This window comes from Hemitrygon akajei, chromosome 7 (assembly GCF_048418815.1).
Source record: "Hemitrygon akajei chromosome 7, sHemAka1.3, whole genome shotgun sequence".
In the NCBI taxonomy this organism is placed as follows: Eukaryota; Metazoa; Chordata; class Chondrichthyes; order Myliobatiformes; family Dasyatidae; genus Hemitrygon; species Hemitrygon akajei.
Window position 1 is genome coordinate 51,330,970 of NC_133130.1, and position 15,007 is coordinate 51,345,976.

Consider the following 15,007-nt stretch of genomic DNA (forward strand, 5'->3'; position numbering starts at 1 on the left):
CGTTGAGCTCTTTCTTCTGTGCAGAATACATCTTACCCCTGCTCTCTACCTGGAACACAAACCTTTCTGCTTTTCTTGCAGACATTTAGCATGTTTCAACCTTTCCTGCCAAATGTACTTAGGATCAAGTTCTCCACTAAGAGAAACACGATGTGCTAAAGGTTATTAAAGGTGTATGATTTCCTATACACTTATGTCCATAGCGCTATGCAGTTAAAGCATATTGGCAGTAATGCTGGTCGATGCATAACTGATACATAATGAAATCACAGAATAAGATTTAATTCCAGTGCTCCTGTAAAGAAAAATGTGCATCATTTGTACATATTTTATGGTCTAATTTGATTTTTAGGTACATGTAATAGTAACAAAACAAAACCATAAAGATCTGCTCCAAACCCATTAGTTTTTACTGGCAAGTTCAAAAATCCAGGCACCATCCCAAAAATAATTTATTCTTTGTGAAAATGTTTGTCCTTTCCCAACTCCTGTTAATAGATGCTTTAAGCCTTTCCCAGTACCAACTCCCCTCTATGAACAAAATGTCACATCATAAGGATGTTGTAACAATGTGTTGTTGTCTTGTGTACACTGGAGAGGTGGTATAGATGATTAAGGGCAAATAACCACTTTAGAGACATGGTGGCCAACTGTAGAGCAGAAAATTAGTCTCATTGTCTTTATGTTGCACTTCTCCTGCACTCAGTCTGAGATGTTGCTATGTGTGTATCGGCCAAAAAACTCTATGATCTGAGCAATCAGCTTGACATTAAGATGACTGCAATGGTAGAAATGATTCTTGAACAGAGTGATCTTGGAATTTAATTTATTTATTGAGATATAATGTGAAATAGGCCCTTCCATCACTTTGAGTTGAGCTGCTCTGCTCTGCAACCCCCGATTTAACTCTGGCCTAATCACGTGGAAATTTACAATGACCAATTAACCCACCAATGTTACATCTTTGGATTATGAGAGGAAGCTCGCGTGATCACGGGGAGAATGTATGAACTCCTTACAGACAGAGATGGGTCGCTGGTACTGTGAAGTGTTGTGCTCATCATTATGTCCATATTTTCCTGACAGCAATTAAAAAGGATGCTTATGGAGACATATGGTATGCTAAAATGTGAAAAGCTAGAATATTGGTCCACTGCTAGTGTACTATCAACATAAAATTAATGCTGCAATCTTTGGGGCAATTATAAAGGGTTTTGGTGTTTTCCAAATTGAGATCTTTTCAGTGAACTATCTTTATATGGTGCATTTCTGAAAATTTATTTTTGTCCAGTACTGAATTTAGTAATTTAAGTGTTTTATTTTATATAATAGACAATCTAATTAAATTGTTGGAATCTGCACAGCTAGACTTTTACAGAAATCATTGAATAAGGGGAAAATGTTACCTCATATTTTTGGGGTATGAGACATTGTATTTGTGAGTACTAAATATTTGCCTAAAGTTGGATCTGTATGCTACAGATAATTTTAACACTTACTTAGACCCTTCAGGAAAAGTCGTGGAGTTGGTGCAAACAACGTTAAAAATACATTGGTTTAGATATTAAGAGAATCAAGGATATGGAATTAGGGCTGGAAAAAGGCACTGAGATAAAAGACGAGCTATAATTTCAATCAATTATGATATTATGTTATTTTGCTCATAACAGCCTATACAATTGCTATAAGTTGTCTTCAGGTTATAACCCCCTGGCAGCCATACATGCACAGCATTGTCTACAATGAAGGAGTAATAAGAATTTCTTCTTCCTCTATCGAAAAAGAGACCAGGAGATCTTATTATCTGGTCGTGTCCTGTGGGGAAAAGTAGCCCTTCTAAGGCCACCACAGAGAAATCTTGCCATTCCACCTGTTTCTTCTAGGTGAGAAAGTAACCCCTTAATTGTGCATCTCGGAAATAAATATTGTGAATTGCAGGCATATTAGATTGAACTGCATGGTACTAATAAAATGCTGTTTGAGTAATGGGATTCAGAGCTTATTCAGCTATGATTTATGGTCAATGGAGGTGAATGTTTGGAATTATTTTGTGTCATCAATCTTGCTCTACTGATTACATATTTGGGCTGGGGAGTATGATTTAGTGGGGTCATTATAAAAAGTGTCTGCCAGAGAATATCTCGGTGTACATATAATAATGTTTCCCTCCACTCTGCTGAGAAATGGACACAAGTATGTTCTGGGACTTCTTTTCTTGTCCCTAACTTCATCTGCCAACACTTCCCACCCATCCCCCAGTAGTTCTTCCTCTGTTTAGCCCTACTATTCCTTGTCAAACAACTTATTGCCGGGGACTTCATTCATGCTTGCTTGAAGAAATCTCTGCCCTGTTATCATTAATATACCACCTGCATCACCAGGGGTCCTAACACCCTCAACCACTGCTATCCTACCATCCCATCCCTAAACCGCACTTTGGGAATCTGAACACCTGGCTGTCCTCCTCCTACCTGAAGACAGGCGAAGGGTAAAGAGCATGGCCCCAGAATTGAGGACCAAGGAAGGTGATTGCAGGAGGCAGAGGAGTTACGTCAATGACTCATCAGAGAATTTGAATGAATACATCACAGTTGTCACAGACTTTATAAAGTCAGACATGGATGACTGTCCCCACAAAATCATTCAAAGTCTTAGCCAACTAAAAGTCAGAATCATAATCTGGTTTAAAATCACTGGCATATGTCATCAAATTTGTTGACTTGGATGAACCAAGATATCTACAAATTTCTGAAGGCCAGATCACACAAACATAGAAAATAGGTGCAGGAGTAGGCCATTCGGCCCTTTGAGCCTGCACCACCATTCAGTATGATCATGGCTGATCATCCAACTCAAAACCTTGTACCTGCTTTCTCTCCATACCCTCTGATCCCTTTAGCCACAAGGGCCATATCTAACTTCCTCTTAAATATAGCCAATGAACCGGCCTCAACTGTTTCCTGTGGCAGAGAATTCCACAAATTCACCACTCTCTATGTGAAGAAGTTTTTTTCTCATCTCGGTCCTAAAAGGCTTCCCCTTTATCCTTAAACTGTGACCCCTCGTTCTGGACTTCCCCAACATCGGAAACAATCTTCCTGCATCTAGCCTGTCCAATCCCTTTAGAATTTTATACGTTTCAATAAGATCTCCCCTCAATCTTCTAAATTCCAGTGAGTATAAGCCTAGTCGATCCAGTCTTTCTTCATACGAAAGTCCTGCCATCCCAGGAATCAATCTGGTGAATGAACCTTCTCTGTACTCCCTCTATGGCAAGAATGTCTTTCCTCAGTTTAGGGGACCAAAACTGCACACAATATTCTAGGTGTGGTCTCACCAAGGCCTTGTATAACTGCAGTAGAACCTCCCTGCTCCTGTACTCAAATCCTTTTGTTATGAATGCCAACATACCATTTGCCTTTTTCACCGCCTGCTGTACCTGCATGCCCACCTTCAATGACTGGTGTACAATGACACCCAGGTCTCGTTGCATCTCCCCTTTTCCTAATCGGCCACCATTCAGATAATAATCTGTTTTCCTGTTCTTGCAACCAAAGTGGATAACCTCACATTTATCCACATTAAATTACATCTGTCATGAATTTGCCCACTCAACTAACCTATCCAAGTCACCCTGCATCCTCTTAGCATCCTCCTCACAGCTAACACCGCCGCCCAGCTTCGTGTCATCTGCAAACTTGGAGATGCTGCATTTAATTCCCTCGTCTAAATCATTAATATGTATTGTAAACAACTGGGATCCCAGCACTGAGCCTTGTGGTACCCCACTAGTCACTGCCTGCCATTCTGAAAAGGTCCCGTTTAATCCCACTCTTTGCTTCCTGTCTGCCAACCAATTCTCTATCCACATCAATACCATACCCCCAATACCGTGTGCTTTAAGTTTGCACATTAATCTCCTGTGTGGGACCTTGTCAAAAGCCTTTTGAAAATCTAAATATACCACATCCACTGGCTCTCCCCTATCCACTCTGCTAGTTACATCTTCAAAAAATTCTATAAGATTCGTCAGACATGATTTTCCTTTCACAAATCCATGCTGACTTTGTCCGATGATTTCACCTCTTTCCAAATGTGCTGGTATCACATCTTTGATAACGGACTCTAGCATTTTCCCCACCACCGATGTCAGATTAACCGGTCTATAATTCCCCGGTTTCTCTCTCCCTCCTTTTTTAAAAAGTGGGGTTACATTAGAAACCCTCCAATCCTCAAGAACTAATCCAGAATCTAAGGAGTTTTGAAAAATTATCACTAATGCATCCACTATTTCTTGGGCTACTTCCTTAAGCACTCTGGGATGCAGACCATCTGGCCCTGGGGGTTTATCTGCCTTTAATCCTTCCAATTTACCTACCACCACTTCCCTACTAACATGTATTTCCCTTAGTTCCTCCATCTCACTAGACCCTCGGTCCCTTACTATTTCTGGAAGATTATTTATGTCCTCCTTAGTGAAGACAGAACCAAAGTAGTTATTCAATTGGTCTGCCATGTCTTTGTTCCCTATGATCAATTCACCTGTTTCTGACTGTAAAGGACCTACATTTGTCTTGACCAATCTTTTTCTTTTCACGTAAAAAGCTTTTACAGTCAGTTTATGTTCCCTGCCAGCTTTCTCTCATAATCTTTTTTCCCTTTCCTAATTAAGCCCTTTGTCCTCCTCTGCTGGTCTCTGAATTTCTCCCAGTCCTCAGGTGTGCCACTTTTTTTGCTAATTTATATGTTTCTTCTTTGGACTTGATACTATCCCTAATTTCCCTTGTCAGCCACGGGTGCACTACCTTCCCTGGTTTATTCTTTTGCCAAACTGGGATGAACAATTGTTGTAGTTCATCCATGTGATCTTTAAATGCTTGCCATTGCATATCCACCGTTAACCCTTGAAGTATCATTTGCCAGTCTATCTTAGCTAATTCACGTCTCATACCTTCAAAGTTACCCTTCTTTAAGTTCAGAACCTTTGTTTCTGAATTAACTATGTCACTCTCCATCTTAATGAAGAATTCCACCATATTATGGTCACTCTTACCCAAGGGGCCTCACACGACAAGATTGCTAACTAACCCTTCCTCATTGCTCAATACCCAATCTAGAATTGCCTGCTCTCTAGTTGGTTCCTCGACACGTTGGTTCAGAAAACTATCCCGCATACATTCCAAGAAATCCTCTTCCTCAGCACCCTTACCAATTTGGTTCACCCAATCTATATGTAGATTGAAGTCACCCATTATAACTACTGTTCCTTTTTTGCATGCATTTCTAATTTCCTGTTTAATGCCATCCCCAACCTCACTACTACTGTTAGGTGGCCTGTACACTACTCCCACCAGTGTTTTCTGCCCCTTAGTGTTATGCAGTTCTACCCATATCGATTCCACATCCTCCAGGCTAATGTCCTTTCTATTGCGTTAATCTCCTCTCTAACCAGCAATGCTACCCCACCTCCTTTTCTTCCCTGTCTATCCCTCCTGAATATTGAATATCCCTGGATGTTGAGCTCCCATCCTTGGTCACCCTAGAGCCATGTCTCTGTGATCCCAACTATATCATATTCATTAATTACTATCTGCACATTCAATTCATCCACCTTGTTACGAATGCTCCTCGCATTGACACACAAAGCCTTCAGGCTTGTTTTTACAACACTCTTAGCCCTTATACAATTATGTTGAAAAGTGGCTCTTTTTGCTTTTTGCCCTGGATTTGCCTGCCTGCCACTTTTACTTTTCACCTTACTACTTTTTGCTTCCACCCTCATTTTACACCCCTCTGTCTCTCTGCACTTGTTCCCATCCCCCTGCCACATTAGTTTAAAGCCTCCTGAACAGCGGTAGCAAACGCTCTCCCTAGGACATTGGTTCCAGTCCAGCCCAGGTGCAGACCGTCCTGTCTATACCGGATCACTGGTGTTCAGATCCGGTGACCAAGTAAAATGTAAAACATAGGAGTAAAACATAGACCATTTGGACCATCGAGTCTGCTCTGCCATTCAATCATGGCTGATCCTTCTTTTCCTTCCTTAACCCCACTCAACGGCCTTCTCCATGTCATCTTTAACGCCTTGTCCAATGAACAACCTATGAAGTTCTGCCTTAAATACACCCAATGACCTGGCCTCCAAAGTTGCCTGTAGTAATAAATTCCACAAATTCACCACCCTTTGGCTAAAGAAATGGACACTCTTTTATCCTAACACTGTTTTAAATGGACACACTTCTATCCTGAAACTGTGCCCTTTTATCCTAGACTCTCCCACCTTGGGAAACACCCTTTCTACATTACTGTGTCTAGGCCTTTAACATTTGAAAGGTTTCAATGAGATTTCCCCCCATCATTCTAAATTCCAGCAAGTACAGACCCAGAGCCATCAAATGTTCCTTGTATGATAACCCTTTCATTCCCTTAATCATCCTTGTGGACTTCCTCTGAACCCTTTCCAATGCCAGCACATCTTTTCTTAGATAAGGAACCCAGAACTGTTCACAATACTCAAGGTGAGGCCTCTCCAGTGACTTATAAAGCCTCAGCATCATATCCCTGCTCCTGTATTCTGGACATCTTAAGATGCATTTGCCTTCCTCACCACTGAATCAACCTGCAAGTTCATCTTTAGGGTTGTGGTAAACTATGTGTATACCTGTCTGGACACACCCCTCTGCTGACTGCTCCTGTGGCTCCTCCCACAGACCCCTGTATAAAGGCGATTGGAGGCACTGCTCCTCCCTCAGTCTCCATGATGTTGTGGTCACGTTTACAGCTAATAAAAGCCTATCTGTTGCCTCCCGTCTCAGAGTTATTGATGGTGCATCAAGGGTGTACTAAATAAGGACTCCTTACCTACTTTGCATCTCAGATTTTTTTTTGATTTTCTCCCCATTTAGAAAATAATCTGCACACTTATTTCTTCTACCAAAGTGCATGACCATGCATTTTCCAACATTGTATTTCATTTGCCACTCTCTTACCCATTCTCCTAATCTAAGTCCTTCTGCAGCCTACCTGTTTCCTCAACACTAGATGCCCTTTCATCAATCTTCATATCATCTGCAAACTTGGCAACAAAGCTATCTATTTAATTATCTAAATCACTGATATACTGTACAGCATAAAAGAAGCAGTCCTAACACTGACCCCTGTGGAACACCATTAGTCACTGGCAACCAACCACAAAAGGATCCTTTTATTCCCACTCGCTGCCTCCTACCAATCAGCCAATGCTCTAACCATGCCAGTAATTCTTCTGTAATACCATGGGCTCTTAATTTGGTAAGCAGCCTCATGAGTTGCATCTTGTCAAAGGCCTTCTAAAAATCCAAGTATACAACATCCACTACATCCCCTTTAGCTATCCTACTTATAATTTCCTCAAAGAATTCCAACAGGTTCATGAGGCAAGATTTTCCCTTAAGGTAACCATGCTGACTTTGTACTATCTTGTCCTGTGTCACCAAGTACTCCATCACCTCATCCTTAACAATTGACTCTAACATCTTCCCAACCACTGACGTCAGGCTAACTCGTCTGTAATTTCCTTTCTGCTGCCTTCCTCCTTTCTTAAAGCATGGAGTGACATTTGTAATTTTCCAGTCCTCTGGCACCATGCCAGAGTCCAATGATGTTTTGAAAAATCATTACTAATGCCTCCACAATCCCTACCGCTAATTCTTTCAGAACTCTTAGGGTACATTTCATCTGGTCTGAGTGACTTGTGTACCCTTGGGTCTTTCAGCTTTTTAAGCACCTTCTCCCTTGTAATTGTAACTGCACCCACTTTACTTCCTTTACACCCTTCAACATCAGGCACACTGCTAGTGTCTTCCACAGATACAGCAGACTGATACAAAATACTCATATAGTTAATCTGCCTTCTCCTTATCCCCCCTTACGTATTACTTCTCTGGTCTCATTTTCTAGTGGTCCTATATCCACTCTCAGCTCTTTTATCTTTTTAAATATTTGGAGAGGCTTTTGCTATCCACTTTGATATTACTTGCTAGCTAGCTTTCTTTCATATTTCATCTTTTCCCTCTTCATGCTCTCTGTAGGGTTTTAAAAGCTTCTGACTCCTCTATCTTCCCACTAATTTTTGCTTTGTTGTATGCCCCACTTTACATTAGTTTTGACTGCTCACATCAGCCATGGTTGTATTATTTTGCCATTTGAGTATTTCTTCATTTTTGGAATATTCTATCCTGTACCATCCTCATTTTCCCAGCAACTCGTACCTTTCCACTGTTATCCTTGCCAGCAGCTCTTTCCAGTTTACTTTGGCCAACTTCTCTCTTCTACCACTATAATTTCCTTTACCCTCACTGAAATGCTACTACTTCAGACTTTACTTTCTCCCTATCAAATTTCAAGTTGAGCTCAATTATATTGTGATCACTGCCTCGTAAGGGTTCTTTTACCTTAAGCTCCCTAATCACCTCTGGTTCATTACATAACACCCAATCAAGGAGAGCTGATCCCCTAGTAGGATCAACGACAAGCTGCTCTAAAAGCCATCTTGTAGGTATGCAACAAACTCGCACTCTTGAGATCCATTACCAACCTGATTTTTCCAATTGACCTGCATGTTGAAATTTCCTATGACTATCATAACATTGCCCTTTTGATACACCTTTTCTATTTCCCGTTGTAAGCTAGTCCACATCCTAGCTACTGTTGGGAGACCTGTATATAGCTGGCATCAGGATCCTTTTACCCTTGCAGTTTCTTAACTCAACCCACAAAGATTCAACATCTTCAGATCCTATGTCACATCTTTCTACTGATAAGAGATCTCAAACTGAATAAGAGATTTATTTAGGTTTGACCTCTATAAAGCCATCTCGCATGGGAAGTGGCAATTCCAGACTAAACTTGAATTGCAGAAGGCTGCTCTACAGCTGAGGCAGGCCTTGAATGCTATCACCTCTTACAAAGTAAAAACCAAATGATATGTATACCAACAAGGTTTCAATCTCAGATGAGCTCAATGCCTTTTATGCTTGCTTTGACTGACAAAACATGCAGGGATCTCCCACAGGCTCTAATGACACTGTGATTTCAGTCTCAGAGGCTGAAATGAGAGCATCCTTCTGAAGGGTGAAGCCAAGGAAAGCATCCTGCCTACATGTGGTACCTGGCCAAGTACTGAAGACCTGTGCAAATCAACTGGCTGGAGTGCTCACTGATGTCCTTAACTTCTCACTTTGGCATTCTGAAGTGCCCACCTGCTTCAATTATTCTGGTTTCCAAGAAGAACAGCTAACCTGTGCCAATGACTACCATCCAGCAGAACCTAATCCACTTTGCTGAAGTGCTTGAAGCAATTGGTGATGAAACATAACAACTCCAGCCCCAGAAGCAACTTTGATCCATTCCAATTTGCCTAGCATCTCAACAGGTCTGCAGTAGATGCCATTTCTTTGTCTCCTCACACAACCCTGGAACATCTGGACAGTGAGGATACATACATCTGGATGCTCTTCATTGACTACAGCTTGGCATTCAATACTACCATTCCCTCAAAATTAATCAATAAGCTCCAAGAACTAGTCCTCACTACCTCCTCGTGCAACTGGATCCTTGGTTTCCTCACTTGTAGACTCCAGTCATTTTGGATTGGCAACGGCATCTCCTCCGTAATCTCCATCAGCACAGGTGCACCACAAGGCTGTGTGCTTAACCCCCTGATCCACACACTTTATACTTATGACTGTGTGGCTAAGCACAGCTCCAATGCCAATTATGTTGGCCACATCAAGTGAGGTGATGAACCACAATATAGGAGGATGAAAATCTGGCTGAATGGTGCCACAATAACAACCCCTCATTCAAAGTCAACCAAACAGAAGAGCTGATTATTAACTAATGGACGTAGAAACCAGATCTGCATGAGCCAGACCTCATCAAAGGATCAGAGGTGGAGAGGGTCAGCAACTTTAAATTCCTTGGTGTTATCTTTTCTGAGGATTTGTTCTGTATCCAGCATTGAGCCATTACAAAGAAGGCATGACAGTGCTTTTACTTCATAGAAGTTTCCGAAGATTCAACATGTTATCTAAAACTTTGGCAAACTTCTTTAGATGCGCAAAGAAGTAAAAACCTTTGCCGCCATTGATCAAATCTGCGAGGTGCATTGTCACAGGAAAGCAGCATCCATCATCCAGCCGCGCTCTCTCCTCTCTTCTGCCTTCAGGAAGGAGGTACAACAGTCTCAGGTTCCACACCACCAGCTTCAGGAACAGTTAACCATTGTGGTCTTGAACCAGAGGGGATAACTTCACTCACCACAACACTGATTACACAACAGACGGACTCACTTTCAAGAACTCGACTCGTGTTCTCCATTTATTGTTTATTTATTTATTTTTGTATTTGCAGCTTTTTTCTCTTTTGCACGTTGGTTGTCCATCTTTCTGTGTGGATTTTCATTGATATTAGCATGTTTCTTTTTATTTACTATGAATGTCAACAAGAAAATGAATTTCACAGTAGTAAATGTGCTTTGGTTCCTTAAGATTGTTATAGCTGGGGGTGGTAGTTGGGATAAGCTCCTACTATCTATTAAATTCTCCCAATGGCATGCGTCTCAAATAGCTTCTGACAATTAAGTCCAACTCCAGGCCTTCACGTGTGGGTTAGCTACTAAGACCAGTGGAATTGTTTCTACTGACAGGAGAACAGGCAAGGGCAGGTTACTGTTGCCTTAAAACCAGTCTCATTGGGGTAGATGGGGCTCATCACCTGTGATTGGCAGCTCATCTAAGAGAAGGAGAACTCTGATTTTTAACCTCCACTTCCTTGTGGTTATATGCACTCATGGGGCAGGCTTTAGAAATAAACCCCGAAGAAAAAATCTTGAGCTGGAATCCTGAGGCAGTTCTATGTAGTGTTCAACACTGACTGGAGACTCTTGTGATGCCATGGGTGCCAAACTGTATTGATCTCTGCCATTCCTCTGTATGCATCAGTGGCATGGAGGAGGGTAGCCTGCTACCTGGGTAACATCTTGCACTCCATATCGTACTGCCTTGGTTTGTATATCACAACGTCCATGGTTAATGCCGACCAGTGGAGGGCCTTATATGTGCTTTGATAACAAATTTACTTTGAACCTTTCAAAGCCCAAGGAACTCTGCATTATTGTATACCATGGGCATGAGAAGGCCTTGGCAAGTAGGGGAAAGGAAAACCCCAAGGCATTCTTCAATTATGTGAAGAACAAAAGGTTGACAGGAGTGAAGATAGGACTGATTAGTGATAAAGGTGGGAAGATGTGCCTGGAGGCTGTGGAAGTGAGCGAGATCCTGAATGAATACTTCTCTTCGGTATTCACCAATGAGAGGGAACTTGATGATGGTGAGGACAATATGAGTGAGATTGATGTTCTGGAGCATGTTGATATTAAGGCAGAAGAGGTGTTGGAGTTGCTAAAATACATTAGGACGGAGAAGTCCCTGGGGCCTGACGGAATATTCCCCAGGCTGCTCCATGAGGTGAGGGGGGAAGAGATAGCTGAGCCTCTGGCTAGGATCTTTATGTCATCGTTGTCCACAGGAATGGTACCGGAGGATTGGAGGGAGGTGAATGTTGTCCCCTTGTTCAAAAAAGGTAATAGGGAGAGTTTGGGTAATTATAGACCAGTGAGCCTTACATCTATGGTGGGAAAGATGTTGGAAAAGATTCTTAGAGGTAGGATCTATGGGCATCTAGAGAATCATGGTCTGATCAGGGACAGTCAGCATGGTTTTGTGAAGGGCAGATCATGTCTAACAAGCCTGATAGAGTTCTCTGAGGAGGTGACCAGGCGTATAGATGAGGGTAGTGCAGTGGATGTGATCTACATGGATTTTAGTAAGGCATTTGACAAGGTACCATACAGTAGGCTTATTCAGAAAGTCAGCAGGCATGGGATGCAGGGAAGTTTGGCCAGGTGGATTCAGAATTGGCTTGCCTGCAGAAAGCAGAGGGTCGTGGTGGAGGGAGTACATTTGGATTGGAGGGTTGTGACTAGTGGTGTCCCACAAGGATCGGTTCTGGGACCTCTACTTTTCGTGATTTTTATTAACGACCTGGATGTGGGGGTAGAAGGGTGGGGTTGACAAGTTTGCAGACACAAAAGTTGGTGTTGTGGATAGTGTTTGAGGATTGTTGAAGATTGCAGAGAGACATTGATAGGATGCAGAAGTGGGCTGAGAAGTGGCGGATGGAGTTCGACCCAGAGAAGTGTGAGGTGGTACACTTTGGAAGGATAAACTCCAAGGCAGAGTACAAAGTAAATGGCAGGATACTTGGGAGTGTGGAGGAGCAGAGGGATCTGGGGGTACATGTCCAGAGATCCCTGAAAGTTGCCTCACAGGTAGATAGGGTAGTTAAGAAAGCTTATGGAGTGTTAGCTTTCATAGGTCGAGGGATAGAGTTTAAGAGTCAGGGGGTAATGATGCAGCTCTATAAAACACTGGTTAGGCCACACTTGGAGTACTCTGTCCAATTCTGGTTGCCTCACTATAGGAAGGATGTGGAAGCATTGGAAAGGGTACAGAGGAGATTTATCAGGATGCTGCCTGGTTTAGAGAGTATGCAGAGATTAAGGGAGCTAGGGCTTTACTCTTTGGAGAGAAGGAGGATGAGAGGAGACATGATAAAGGTGTACAAGACATTAAGAGGAATAGATAGTGGACAGCCAGCGCCTCTTCCCCAGGGCACCACTGCTCAATACAAGAGGGCATGGCTTTACGGTAAGCGGTGGGAAGTTCAAGGGGGATATTAGAGGAAGGTTTTTTACACAAAGTGGTTGGTGCGTGGAATGCACTGCCTGAGTCAGTGGTGGAGGCAGATACACTACTGAAATTTAAGACTACTAGACAGGTATATGGAGGAATTTAAGGTGAGGGGTTATATGGGAGGCAGGGTTTAAGGGTTGGCACAACAGTGTGGACCGAGGGCCTGTATTGTGCTGTACTGTTCTATGTTCTATGTGATGCTTATTAAGATATAGACCATTGGCCTGAGAAGAGTACTGAAACCTTATTTTCAGAAAATTAATGAGGTCTTCCATGATTGAGGTGCTTGCTTGCCTCTCACTGTATCAGCATTCAGCAGCTGAGAAAGATCTGTGAATTGAAGAGTGGAGCCGTGGAACAGACTCTGGCCCTTAAGATCTATCCCTCGATATAAATTATCTGGCTGAATCTGTCTTCTTGATGTTGAATGCACTGTGTGCATTTTAACACTGGACCAGTAATTCAAATGCCTTAACTAACATGCCAGTGATGTGGGCTTCACAGGCTGAACCAGCAATTAATTGACCATGCCTAATTGCCCTTAAGAGGGTAGTATCCAATCCTGAGAATTTATGACAGTTGTGGAGTTTAAACTAGATTATTAATTCTCAGTAATAGTCGTATAGCAGTACAGCAGATACAGGCCTTTTGGCTCAATAACTCTATGCTGTTCATCTGTCTGCCAACCTAATTCCAATATTCTGTGTTCTCCAGGCACCTTCCCTCCAGGTGATTAAATGTTCAATATACTTACTATCTTCTCCATGGAAAGTTGCCCTTAGGTCACTTTAAAATTTTTCTCTCTCACCCTAAATCTATGCTTTCTAGTTTTAGACTTCCCTGCCTTAGTGGGGAAAGATTGTTAGCGGTCACTTTATCTATGTCTCTCATAACTATAAGATTACCACCAATTCTCTTATATTCCAAGGAATAATGATAGCTTGGCCAACTTCTCCCTGTAACTCTGGTCCGCTACACCTGGCAACATGCCAGAGCCATCAAATGCTCCTCATACATTAACTTTCATTTCTAGGGTCATTTTCGTAAACTTTCTCTGGACCCTCTGCAATGCCAGAATATCCTTCCTTAAACAAAGGCCGCAAAACTGCTCATAATACACCAAATATGGTCTGACTAGTGCTGTATAAAGCCTCAGCTTATCCTTGGTTTTATATTCTAGTCCTCTTGAAATGAATGATAACATTGTATTTGCCTTCCTTGCTATGGCTTAACCTACAAGTTAACCTTTAGGGAATCCTGCACTGGGATTCTATTTATGCCTCTGATTTCTGAACTCACTCCTCATGAATAAATTAGTCTATGCCTTTATTCCTTCTACCGAAGTGCCTGACCGAACACTATCATACACTGAATTCCATGTGCCACTTTTTGGCTCATTCACTTAATCTGTTCAAGTTCTTCTGCAGACTCACAGTTTCTTCAACACTACCTGCCACTCTTTCTATCATTTGCATTCTTGGCTACAAAGCCATCAATGTTGTATTGATTGATAATAATGCGAAAAGTAGCAGACCAAACATGGACCACTGTGAAACACTAACCAACCAGGCAACTAAATAAAGCCCCCTTTATTCTCACTTTTTGCCTTACAGTCAGCCAGTCTCCTAACTAAAATCTTTCCTGTACTAATACAATGGGCTCTTAAGTTGTTTAGCAGTCTCGTATATGGATTTTGTCAAAGGCCTTTCGAAAATCCAAGTAAACAACATCCACTTATTCTCCTTTATCTTGCCTGTTATTTCCTCAAAGAATTCCAACAGATTTACAGGCCAGTTAACCTCACTTCAGCGGTTGGCAAGATGGAGTCGATTATTAAGGATGTGGGTTCAAGGTACTTGGAGGCACACAATAAAATAAGCCAAGGTTAGCATGGTTTGTTAAGATTAATAATGGGCTCCATCTTGCCAACACTGAAGTGAGGTTAACTGGCCTATAACTTCCTGCCTTTTACCTTCCACCCTTCTTAAAGCCTGGAGTGGCATTTGTGATTTTTCCAGTCCTCCGGAACAATTCCAGTATCCAGTAATTCTTTAAAGATCATGACTAATGCCTCCACAATCACTTCAACTATCTCTTTCAGCACACTGCGTGTCATCCATTTAGTCCATGTGACTTCAGACCTTTCAGCATCCCAACCATCTTTTTCTTGGTATAAAGTTACTCACTTCAGATCCCTTTAATTTTATATGCTG